Here is a 12,409-nt window from a genome sequence, read left to right on the forward strand (position 1 = left end):
ATTCGAAAATCACAGTCACCCGCTGAACTGCCTCATCCTTCTAACCTACCTCTTTGGCAGACTTAAAGCTTTCAGGTATTTGACATCTCATTGCTGTTCACTATGTCACTTTGTTTTATAGGTAGTAAGACTGGGAAGATGCACAAAACCATTTCCAGCAACACTATCAACAAAAATTTATTTTTCTAGCCAGGGAAACTGAAATATTGTCTACCTAAAATATTTTAGAAAGGCAGTCAAATCTTGGTCATGTGCTATCCATCTGATGGAACAAAAGAGATATATAGAAGAAAAATCTTTTAAAGGTTAGACCTGGAAGTAGAAGCCTTAATTGCCACTATCTAGCAAATCAACCACATAAGCCATCGCTACAGATGTGTGTATATAAAACTCACAGAACTCTGTGGTATTTCATCTCTGGGGCACACCGAGTAAGTGTCACGACAGTTTCATATAATGGAATTTTGATTTTCCCATGTTACTTTTGGTTGCACTTTTCTACTTCAAGACAAGTGAAACATTTTTAATACCTGACAGTAAAAGTCAAGGTCGTCCTAAAAACTTATTTCAGGAGCATAGCAGAAGGCTGCTCTTCACTGCCAACGCTGCCAGCAGTACACAGTCTAGTGATTTTTAGCATTATTCATTTATCATCTTTTTAAGAACTACAAAGTTCTTACAACAAAGAAAGTAGTTATGATAAATTAAAAATCCAAAATATCCTGTCAACGCACCAGAATTTTTACTACACAACCCGTTAAGTACTACAACATACGAGTTTAGACAGAAAATCTGCAAATGCTATCGATTCCGAGTATCAACCAAGGAATAGAGAAAAGCTAACATTTCTCTTCATATTCTACATTTAGCGCAATTGTCAGAACAGAAGCCAAAATGGGATGAGAATAAACAGAGCAAACTCACCTCACTACAGTGAATGAGTAGACTAAAGACTAAAAAAGAAAGCCTGACAGATGACATTAGAAAGTTAATCTAAAGAAGTCTATATCAAGAACTTGCATTTGACTTGGGGAAGCTCATGAGCAATCATTTTCAAGTCTCCAAAGGTGTCCTGTTGATTTACTCTGCTCCGGCTCGTTAGAAGTCAAGCACATTGCTAAGGCACTATATGCTCAGGCTCCTCGTAAATCCCAAAATCCAGTAAGAGATCTGTGGCTTAGCTGAGACTCAAAAGCCAATTCCCAGCTCCGGGTGAAAACCCAAGAGATCTAGACCAAAAACATGGTCTATAGCAAGAACACTGTCATAACCAAAAATCCCAAAGTCATTTGCTAAACTCATCCGTCTGTCTTGTACCTGTAAAAGTGCCTGAGATGAAAAGGTCATGTGAAAATAAAAACTGCATTTGACTTCACTTTAAAGCTCGTGATGTCATATTTGTCTTTTTGAGCTGATATGTCATGCTAGGCATGTACAGGATCACAGTCTTACTGACTCTTGTAGTAATTTTTATTATTATTTTTTTAAAATCCCAACTGGGTGTTCTTTTAGGTGTGAAGTTTCTATTGCTGCTTTACAGTTAAGATTTTGGGATCGCCATGCGGAGAATTTGCTGCTGTTATAGGATCAGGGCCACTGTTTTGGTTTGACACATGTAAGTAACAGACTAGAGCAGCGGACTGGTGTTTTCTCTTTAGTGCACGCTAGTCCTGACATCCAAAACTTTCAGATTCAAACAAATTTCTCTCTCCAGAAGACCTAAACCTATGTGAAATTCTCTTACAAAATACTTGGTTGAGATGAATACTGTTGTACACTACAAAGTAACATCTTACTTCCTTATTCTTCCGTAAGAGGAAGAGAAGAACGAGAGAGGAAGGAAAGTTCAAAATGCCCAGTCCCAAAGTCAGAAAATTAGGAAATGCCAAACTAAAGTCTGCTCCTTCCCTCCCCCCTCCCCTACACTGAAGTATTTTTCTTTTAACATTAACCACAAGCTTATGAAAAACAGGAAGAGCTTCATTAGAAACTTTCACATACAATAACCTGAATCTTGTTTTGGCTATTAAATCAATATAAAAAATACAATATTGTGAAATTCCTAATAATCTACTTTTGCCCAAGACACAAGAAACAGTAATGAATTCCCTCACTTCAAGTAGGGTCAATAAGATTTATCAGTGTCAGCACTGATATGGAAAATAATCATTCATTTTTAACTGACACTGAAGCATGTTTATTTGCCTTTTTGTTTTCTTTCTTTTTTGTTGTTGTTGTTGCAGGAAGAAAAAAAGGTTATCAAGGCAATGGAGAGTGCTTTAGAACTAGTTTCCTGTATTTTACAAAAAAAAAGCATTTCTTAATGCTAAAACAAGCAATGAATTAGTATCTTCACAGACAGCTAATGCCATGCTGATTACGTCATACACACAGTACTACCGTAACAGCAAACATTTCTGTTTTGGTGGGTTTAAAAAAAACAACCCCCCCAAAAAAACAACAAAACCACTCACACTGCAAATACACTTTTGCTCAGTTAGCCTCTCTGATCCTACGTTTCAGTTGCAACAATTCCCAAGTTGAATTGTGCCCCAGTAAGTGCTTTTGTGAATATTAAAAAAAAAATAATTTCAGCAACAATGATGCTCGTAAACGGAAATTGTTATTCATCACTTTACTTTGAAAATGTAACAAATTGGCCTGTATGTTCTTCCTGTTAACATCTGGATATATCATCATGATCACAACTACTTTAAAACCAATCAACAACATGTAAGAACTATATTTTAATCAAAAACTGTCATTATTTCAATCAAAGGATTTCTCATGGCATATTCAGTCATTTTCTTTCCCTCCTTTCTCAATGCTGCTTGACTCCCTAAAACCACCTCTGCTGCTGCTGTGCTTCTCTTCCAGTGCTGCCCTCTCCCCACCTGGCTCTGGCAGCATGAAGCCCACCTCCATCAGCTCCGGGAAGTCGAGCAGTGGGGCCTTGGCTCCTGCCTCACCGGATTCACCCGCATTTTGTGAACACCAGCTTCTCCTTCACGAGCCGCACGGCCTCCAACAGGGCCTTTCAGGTCTTGCTACACGGTTAGCTTTTTAAAAAACAGAGTAAAAGATAAGCTGTATGTATCATACATACATAAGAGAAAAAAAAGAGGTGATCTGAGACAGCCAGCATGGCTTCACCAAGGGCAAATCGTGCCTGACCAGCCTGGTGGCTTTCTACGATGGAGTGACTGCATCGGTTTAAAAAGGAAGACTAATCGATGTCATCTACCTGGACTTCTGTAAGGCCTTTGACATAGCTGCACATGACATCCTGGTCGACATCCTGGTCTCCAAACTGGAGATACACAGATGTGAAGGGTGGATTATTCAGCAGATAAGGAATTGGCTGGAAGGTCATACCCAGAGTGTGGTGATCAATGGCTCTATGTCCACGTGGAGGCCAACAACAAGTGGTGCCCCTCAGGGGTCTGTCCTCAGACTGGTACTGTTTAATATGTTCATCAGCGACACAGACAGTGGGATCGAGTGCACCCTCAGCAAGTTTACAGACAACACCAAGCTGAATGGTGCAGTCAATACAGCAGAAGGAAGGGCTGACATCCAAAGGGACCTGGACCGGCTTGAGAAGTCAGCCCACATAAACCTAGCAAGGTTCAACAAGTCCAAGTGCAAGGTGCTGCACCTGGGTCAGGGCAACCCCAGAGACTGCACAGACTGGGAGAAGAACTCACTGACAGCAGCCCTGCAGAGAAGGACTTGGGGGTTCTGGTGGACAAAAAGATCAATATGAGCCAGCAGTGTGTGCCTGCAGCCCAGAAGGCCAACTGGGTCCTGGGCTGCATCACCAGAGGAGGGACCAGCAGGGTGAGAGAGGGGATTGTACCCCTTGCTCTGCCCTTGTGAGGCCCCACTTGGAGTCCTGCATCCAGGTCTGGGGCCCCCAGCACAAGAAGGACGTGGGGCTGTTAGAGCGGATCCAGAGGAGGGCCACAAAGATGATCAAGGGGCTGGAGCACCTCTCCTATGAAGAAAGGCTGAGAGAGCTGGGGGTGTTCAGCCTGGAGAAGAGAAGGCTCCACGGTGACCTGACTGCAGCCTATCAATACTTAAAGGAGTCTCATAAAAAGGACTCTTTACTCAGGTAGATAATGATAGGACAAGGGGGAATGGTTTTAAACTAAAAGAGGGGAGATATAGATTAGAGGTTTGAAGGAAATTCTTCAGTCAGAGGGGGGTGAGACACTGGAACAGGTTGCCCAGAGAGATTATGGATGCCCCATCCCTGGAGGTGTTCAAGACCAAGCTACATGGGGCCCTGAGCAACCTGATCTAGCGGGTGGCATCCCTGCCCATATCAGGGGGGTTGGAACTAGGTGATCTTTAATGTCCCTTCCTACACAGGCCGTTCTATAATTCTATGATCATATAAGGGCAAGAGGATGATGGAAATGCTTTCACAGTAAATGTAAACTCAACTTATTTTTAAATAAACGTATCACAAATAATGTAGTTGCAAATGCAACTTTAAAGTTGTATAATCACACAAATGTAAGTAAATGAAGAAAGCAAGCAAAGGTGTTTCCATTTAGTTCACCACATGATCAAAATCCGAAGTGAATTCATTCAGTTCTTGACCCCAAGCTAATCGTGATTTGAAGAGAGAAGAAGGGCTCTGGGAGATCACAAAGAATTAGTATCACATACTAGATTATTAAAGCAGGTTATTGAACCATTCATTCCAACTATTACACAGACATTTCCATGAAATTTTTTATATGCCAGGTTGCTATTTTACAATCCAAGGGTGAAACACTTTTCAAACACATACCCCAAATATTCCAGAAAAAAAAAGTACATTTGGTGAAAGTATGGAGTTTCTTCTTTCATGACATAGCACTACAGTCCAGAAATGCAAGCAAACTACTCAACCTATGATCGTGTAGTGGATACTACTGTAAAATCCTAAGATGACAAAGCGATCTTACTTTATTTACATTTGCCTGCAAGTTTAGTGCCATTTTAACTCATGTTCTGAACACAGGCATGAGACATTTGCATTCCATTCCCAGCTGAAATGTAGAACATTAGCAGGTTCTTCTAGGGAAACCTCGATGTGTCTGCTTGGAGTTTCCTTCAGGGGTGTTTCTTAATGCAGTTACTGGTTTATCAGGAAGTCTTGATGGCCTGTTTCAAATCAGCAGAACCCTAAATTAAAAGTTATACTCTTTACATTTAAATTATTCTTTGTCACAACACTGTCAAAACAGGCAGTTTCATCACTTCATCTGACAGACAGGCACAACTTTTCCTCTAACAAATGGATCCATTTCATGCTTTTAGTAAAACATAAAAACTGCTTCCTGCTAACGAAACTTCCCCACATATAACAGAAGTGAATACTCTGACTTCTTGCTCTTTATATTTTGATGTCTTTCTTGTACATTTGTTATCAGTCAATAACCTATTATTTGAAATACTGTGTTAAACTTTTCTCTCAGTCACTTTTCACTTAACGCAAGTTAAAAACACGATTTTGTCATTAAAAGTAACAAAGAACCATTTTGACAGATCTACAAAGAGTGATATAAAAAAGCTAGGATAATATAATCTAAATAAACCAATAAAAAACAAAAAAAATCAAGTAGCTAGCTACTGAAAAGGACGGTTACATTAAATCCCTAATACCTACAAGTTACTATATTAGATTTGTATCTGCTCACATCTAGCTGTAATGAAAGGGCACGCCTTCACACACACAAAAAAAACAACAAAGAATTTACACAGTACTCCAACAGAGCCGCTGCCACTATTGGTCACTCCCTTTGTACAAATTCTTGCTTTCAGCCCAGTTTCCTGAGAAACTGAGGCCCATGTGATTAAGTCGATGCATATGGATGATTCACTGATGGCTTTCAAACCTGTTGATTGTTTTGCTGAAAACTTCTCTTTGCTGTCAGATTTAAAAGATATTAAGCACTTGCAAGCTTCATGGAACACGGTGGCTGGCAGAGAATAATTATAATTATCTGTCACTTTTCCCTGAGGGACAGTTTCAGTATGAGCTTCGTACCATACTGCATATAAGAAAAATCCACACAAAATGGCCTTTATAGACCACTTTTCTTTCTTTCCCCCATTTGCGGGGGAAAGTTTCAGTTGACACTTGCATGCTCCCAGCCAACCAACCATACGGCAAACCTATAAGAAATTAAGCATTGCTTAATTATCGCAGGATGTCTTTGCCCTAACACATACAACAAGAAGTTAAATGATGCTTAGGGAAGGTTTTCTTTGCTAGCCCTGATGTAGAGCTGATCTTGAAGGTTAGCTGACTGCCATTGTAGCAAAGCAGTGGAGCACAAGATTGAACTTCTGCAAGATTAAGAGCAGATGGGTTAATTTCCAGGATACTGAATTTATCCTTGAGCTCTAGAATGCATTTGCAATTAAAAACGCAGGGGAGCTAGCATAAAGCAACCTTTTTAATTACCTTCATTCTTCAGTATTTCCCATATCTTTTTATCTGCAGAAGAAAAAAACCCTCTCTTCCAACAGGGATTTACTTCAGACTGGGAAACAGTGAATCAACTGCACAACATTTCTGCTATAAATTATTTGACAGGAGTACTTCAGAATGTTTTGCTAAAATTAAACTTATGTAAGTGACAGCTAAGGCTGCATCTACATTAGCAAGAAGTGCAGCATATCGAGAGCAGATCCGTGGAGTACAACAGCTGGTAACAAAAATTCAGAATTTCCACTAGTCACATTTAGCAGTTTTGCTCCAAACTAGTTTTAGTGCAGCCCCATGTACTAAAGGCACTTCAAAGGCTGGAGCACATCCAGCACGTTCCTGAACACATCTCACTTTAGCTTTAGCCAAGAGGAATCAAGCTTCCAGGTACTCCATAGAGCAAACTGAACTGCGGCAAGGAGAGATGATGGGGACAGTCGCTCTACAGGTGTATTCCTGATTCAAACCAAGACACTGATGTACATATCCTCTTTGACATCTCCTTCCTCCCACACCCCAAACTTTTCTTTCAAATCTATTTAGAAATGACTGGTCTGACCTAGATCTCAACGATATTGAACATCTGTTATGGAAAGGAAGAAAGAAAGCTGGTGGATGAGTAGAAGAGAGAGAAGCCTGAGAGCAACTGAACTGAGGGCAAGGGAGACAAAAGCCAGCAGTCCACGTTCTGCTCAGAGCAAGCCAGCCCACACGTGCCCATCAGCTAACTAACGAGCACATCAGCAGCTCCAGCCTTGCCATGCCCAGTGTTAGCTGTGTTCTGGTGGGAATATCAGAGGCAGCTGAGGTTAATGCAGTGGGCAAAAAGGAATGGATATAGTACAAAGGATCAAAATCCACAGAAAACTGGGTATTTTAAAAAGAAGATAGTGTAAAAAGCAGAGTTTTAAGAAAATGAATATGTTTTGCTAATATCCATTTAACTAAGTTGAATATTCTGTAGCGTTTTTTCATTCCCCCCATACCTTTTCTTTTCTTATCAAGAAAATGCAGATGGCTTAAGGATTTTATTTTTACAGTAAAAGCATTGTTACGCAAACAACTTTGAGAAGTTTCAGAAGTGATCTGTTTCCAAAACAAAGGTTAAAAAAGCTAGCAGTGCCAATGATACATGAAACATCATGATGGGTTGTGTAGCAGCACTGACTTTTTTTTCCTTCTTCTTACACGAGTCATTACCTCTATACAGCCAGTTACTCAAACACAAGCTTCAGCTATACAATGACCCAGCTCCCAGTCAGACTGCACTGCATGTGTTATCTGAGATCAGTAACTGCTTTTTCATCTACAGCGTCCAGTAAGAAAATGAATGGCTTGAGGTGGAGCAAGAGAATTATGTGGGATATCTTGGTACAGGGTTGGAGACATATCAGAGGCACAAGACCAGGAGGTTGGGACTGGAGGGAAAGGGACCATTCAGGTCTGGACATGCAAGATTCAACACAGACTAAGAGGTAGGAAAGTCCAGCAGTACAGAGCTGGGCTTTTCTGGCTCAGAAGGTTAAACACCACATCTGTGAAAAGAACCGCTGTATTTTGATCTGATATGTCCCACACAGTATGCCTGTGGATGAGGAGTAAAGCTTCAGATGAGCTAAATGAGGGAATGCAACTGTGATGAGGAAACAGCAGAGACACAAATCTGAGAGGACAAACAGGGAGAGGAGGGTACAGAAGACCCCGTGATCAACCCAAGTCATCTTTCCCTCCTCACAACGTGGAGTACAAGCCTGAAATACCTAAACATTGGCATCCTTGTGGCTGTGTAAAAAAAAAAAAACAAAAAAAAAACAACAAAAACCACCACAAGCACTGTTAAAACTAAAAGCAGTTGCAAAGGATGACAAACTTACTACTGTTGTCAGTTTTCCACTAACTGCTTGGATAGACGCACTTGGAGAAACAAAGGCTTCGACACTGCTCACATCTCAGAAGAACATCAAGATGAAAGCAGAGGACAGGATGTCGCCCAGGGCGCACAGCATATTTTCCAATACCAGAAGAACTGGACCAGGTATCCATCGCACTTCTGAGCTCATGGAGGGAACTCACGTATGGTTCAGTGTTTCAAACCCAGCAGGCTCCATCGGGTAATTGGAAGTGGACTTCACATCAGAACCAATAAACACAGCTAGCAGGAGGCAGATGCTGTAAGAAACACCATGTGGGCAGCACTGTCAAGAGACAGTAACAGCATTGGGAACAGAGCCAGGAAGAAGGCCGGGGAGAAAAGATACGGAAAAAGATAGACGCCAGGCCTGCTTTAAGAAAGCGCCAGAAGGGGCATCATAGACAGAGCTCTGCTGGTTCCACACAACTTGTCCTTTTCTGTCTCTTCCTATCCCACTCCCCATTCCATTTTCTTCAGTGGGAGGTACACCTCCCACTCACATCTCACACTTCTTATCTCTTTGCCATAGTAGAGAAAGTTCAGATCCCAAAATAAGGTGTATGGAAGAACATCTTCCAGATAAGAGTTATAATTCCACTTAAAGGCATACTGTGACATTCTCACAACTTGTATATTTATTCTCTGATCACCTGAAAATTAGCAAGTTTTGCAGAAGGAGGGTGTAAATCAATATCAACCTGTCAAGAAACAGACAGGTGCCCTGAATTACGCTCTGTAATACAGCTCACTACAGCAAAATGAAAGATTCTTCCAAAAGATGGTCAAAGCCTTTTTCTCCTTCAACAGGATAAGATGCAAGCCTGCCATAAAAAATGTCCCTTTGAAGAAGAAGCCTACTTAAGAGTCTCATTAGGCTATTAGACAAAATTACACTCTGTAATTTCTAAGTGAATGGTGACTGTAACCACAGAAATATTAGTCTTTGTACCAAGGTTTTCATTGCAGAGGACTACATAAATACAGCTATCCTATAATCATTGCACCAGTTTATTTGATATTTGCAACAGAAACAATGGAAGGGCTACTAAAGGCCTCATTTGGGCAAAAGTAGCTCTAGGTCTTTGGTGCAAAGTTCTGTGCAAATGTTACTGCTGAACAGTGTTACTCAACATCTAGCCTCCCAAATTGCTTAAGTCAAAGCTGGCTTGGTACAAGATGTCTATAGTAACAGATTTTTTTTCCAGAAACTGTTAATACATTAAATATACCCAGCCAGAATGGCCTAATCATACACTCAAGTACACCTGTACTGGCAAGCCCACCTCCTGCTATGGGCCAGAAGCACGCTGTCCTTTACAAGCTTACAGGAAAACACATTTTGGGTAACAGAGGGTGAAGTAAGAAGCTATTTGCATCTTACACTATTTAAGACCACATTTTACCATCATCGCTTCCTGTACGTAGCGTGCACTAAAATACCAAACACAACGAGCAAAACCATTTACCAGGCACTTTTTGCCCTTTGCTCCACAGCACCTCACCATACTCACAGTAACCAGCAAACAAGCCCTACTGCCTTTAGGTAGCACACAGGTTTAGCATGTTACAAAGCATGGTGCCTGAACGATACCCATGGTGGCTTTTAAAGATGAAAGACGAGAAGAATGTTTTCGTTTTGAAAATACCCACAAGCTCTTTCACACATGACCACGACAGTTCAGCCCATGCAGATTCCAGTGTCAGAGCAATGACGAGAGCACCGCGATCTAGCACATACTCTCAAACTAACGGTGCCTAAGGCAACAGTCTGTTGTGGAATTAAGTGCAAACGCAGTACCCAGCATGGACGTGAGTCACAAATTTGGCAGATTTTGTGGCATTTGACGATAAAATATGACAAAACACTGTTGGTCCCGAAACGGGGAATTCTTCGTTAGTAGAATTTTCCTTTAAGCCTTGCACAGTGCTTGAGGTGACTGCGGCTACAACACGCAACGCTGAGATCAGTTTTACTGCTTTGCTACAGCTATTGTGCAACCTCATAAAAACTGCCTTACCCCCTTCCCTCCGCAGCAATTCTCCCTCCAAGGTTTTAGATGATACATTAAAATCAAAGAAAAATAAAAAAACCAGCACAGACACAAGCATGCCTTTTCGAAATGCCATGAGAAGACTCGGATGTGTGTACTCTGGAGACTCTCAAGGTCCTAGCTAATACATGGAATGGACTACAGGAGTGTATTTCTACATTTTATTTTGAAATGCAGAAATACTTGAGATCCAGATATATTATAGAAAGATTTGTATAAGAAATCCTTTTGTTTTTGAAAAAATATTTGAACCTCATTTTATAGAGGTGTCCTTGCACAGTGAAATAGGAATGTGCAGCGACTACTCAACCTCCAGAACAGCTTTTAATATATTCCAAAGTACCTACTCATAGCATGCCAGACTACACTACACAGGGATAGGATGAAGTCCCTAAAAAACAGCTGACACTCAGGCAGCAAGAAAGATTTTCCAGTACTTCAGCTGGAACTCACCACTACTTCCTACCAAAATAAAGAATGTACCTAATAGTCTAGGAATTTCTACTAGGAAGAGCAAAAAATGAGAGGATATACAACTCTTTCCTATTCAGAAAGGAAAACTAGGATCTTTGCAAGGATCTTGTTGTACTTGCCTATATTCCTACCCAGGATGCCTCATGTTAAGAGCCTGAGCTTACCTGTGCTTGGTTTCACGTTTCAGACATTTCACAATACTCTCCAATTTATTTTCAGTGCTCACAGTAGTACCTAGTCTTGTCAGCTTCTTTCTAACAAATACACTTTAATAAAGAGTGCAACTGTGTCCTTGCTTTCTGATTGAATTTTAGTAAGGAGCCTATTTAACTAAACACATGCTTACCAAAGAATACAAACAATTCCAGAATTATAAAACAGTTACGGTTGGAAGGCATATCCAAAGGTCACACAAGCCCCTTCATTGCCTGGTCACTCAGACATTTTCAACTCCCCTCCTACCTTACAAAGAGCAGGTTGAGTTTATTACCTGAACAGGAAAAAATTGGTAACAGAAACCTTGGCAAATACAAGCCTTCCTGTTATTGACCAACTGTACGTACCTATAATTCATGCAACAAGGTTATAAGTAGCACATTGTGGAAAAAAAAAAAAAAAGAAAACTTTGGCCCCAAATTTAATTTACAAAATCTTATTCACTGATTTGAAATACCAGAGCAGCATGCCTTTGAGATTTGTTGCATGGATTGACTTGAATTTTAAAGGTACTGTGGATAGATCACCCTCCGTATGCTCACATGCAGCCAATAACGGCTGCATATGAGCAAGAGACTGCTCCTCTGTCATATCACATCTCATCGTTAGAAATACGCCTATGACTCCTTTGGTTTGGACAGCTGTAATGTTTTCTTATGACTACACTTATAATAAACACCGACCGAAAAAGAACTGAAACTCATAGCACAGTAGTGCTGGACATGTCTCGCCTCACACCAACTACAACTCCACAACCTCCCTGTCAGAACGAAACCAACACACTGGCACTGATTTGCTTCTGAAAGTAAAAACAACACAAAAAAAGCAAAACAGTTTTACAACTCTGATTTTATTTATACTTACTTCTTCGGACTTGAGCAATATTTTCACTTGCTAATCACTCCCTTTAAACTTAGCCACTACTTCAGCCCCGAGTGCCTCTGCTGAAGTGTTTCAAGTTACACTCGATACAAAGAGTGGACTTCAACCCCCTGCAATCACTCTTACTCCTGGTAATCACAGGCAAACTGCCGTAGCACTTGAAGAAACTCACTTCTTTTGCTGTACGAAAGTTTTTGACAACCTGATGAAGTTCTGAAGAACCACTGACCAGAAACACATAGAAAGGGGCTCCACTCGCTTCCACAGAAAGACAAACCATTTGTCACTCATACCATGAGTATTCCCTATTTCAGCTTGCCTTCCCTTCCCCCTTCTTAGGGAGAAGGAACCAACTTTTTTTTTTTTTTTAAAACAAACAAACAA

At 40.7% G+C, this 12,409-nt stretch overlaps 1 protein-coding gene across 5 annotated transcripts in view; it reads right to left on the reverse strand.

Moving 5' to 3' along the window:
* ANKRD12 (ankyrin repeat domain 12) overlaps window positions 1–12,409 on the reverse strand; it is a 64,275-nt gene that overhangs the window by 43,198 nt on the left and 8,668 nt on the right. Inside the window, exons 2-3 of one of the 5 annotated variants that reach the window (XM_080579873.1) lie at window positions 8,365–8,659; window positions 4,962–5,160 (exon numbers count right to left, since the gene is read on the reverse strand). The exons of 3 other annotated variants lie outside the window; for them this stretch is intronic. The gene's annotated coding sequence lies outside the window, so the exon portion shown is untranslated. The remainder of the gene's footprint in view (window positions 1–4,961; window positions 5,161–8,364; window positions 8,660–12,409) is intronic. One more of the 5 variants, XM_080579871.1, reaches the window with a different exon arrangement.

This window comes from Anser brachyrhynchus (genome assembly GCF_964034855.1).
Source record: "Anser brachyrhynchus genome assembly, chromosome: 2".
In the NCBI taxonomy this organism is placed as follows: Eukaryota; Metazoa; Chordata; class Aves; order Anseriformes; family Anatidae; genus Anser; species Anser brachyrhynchus.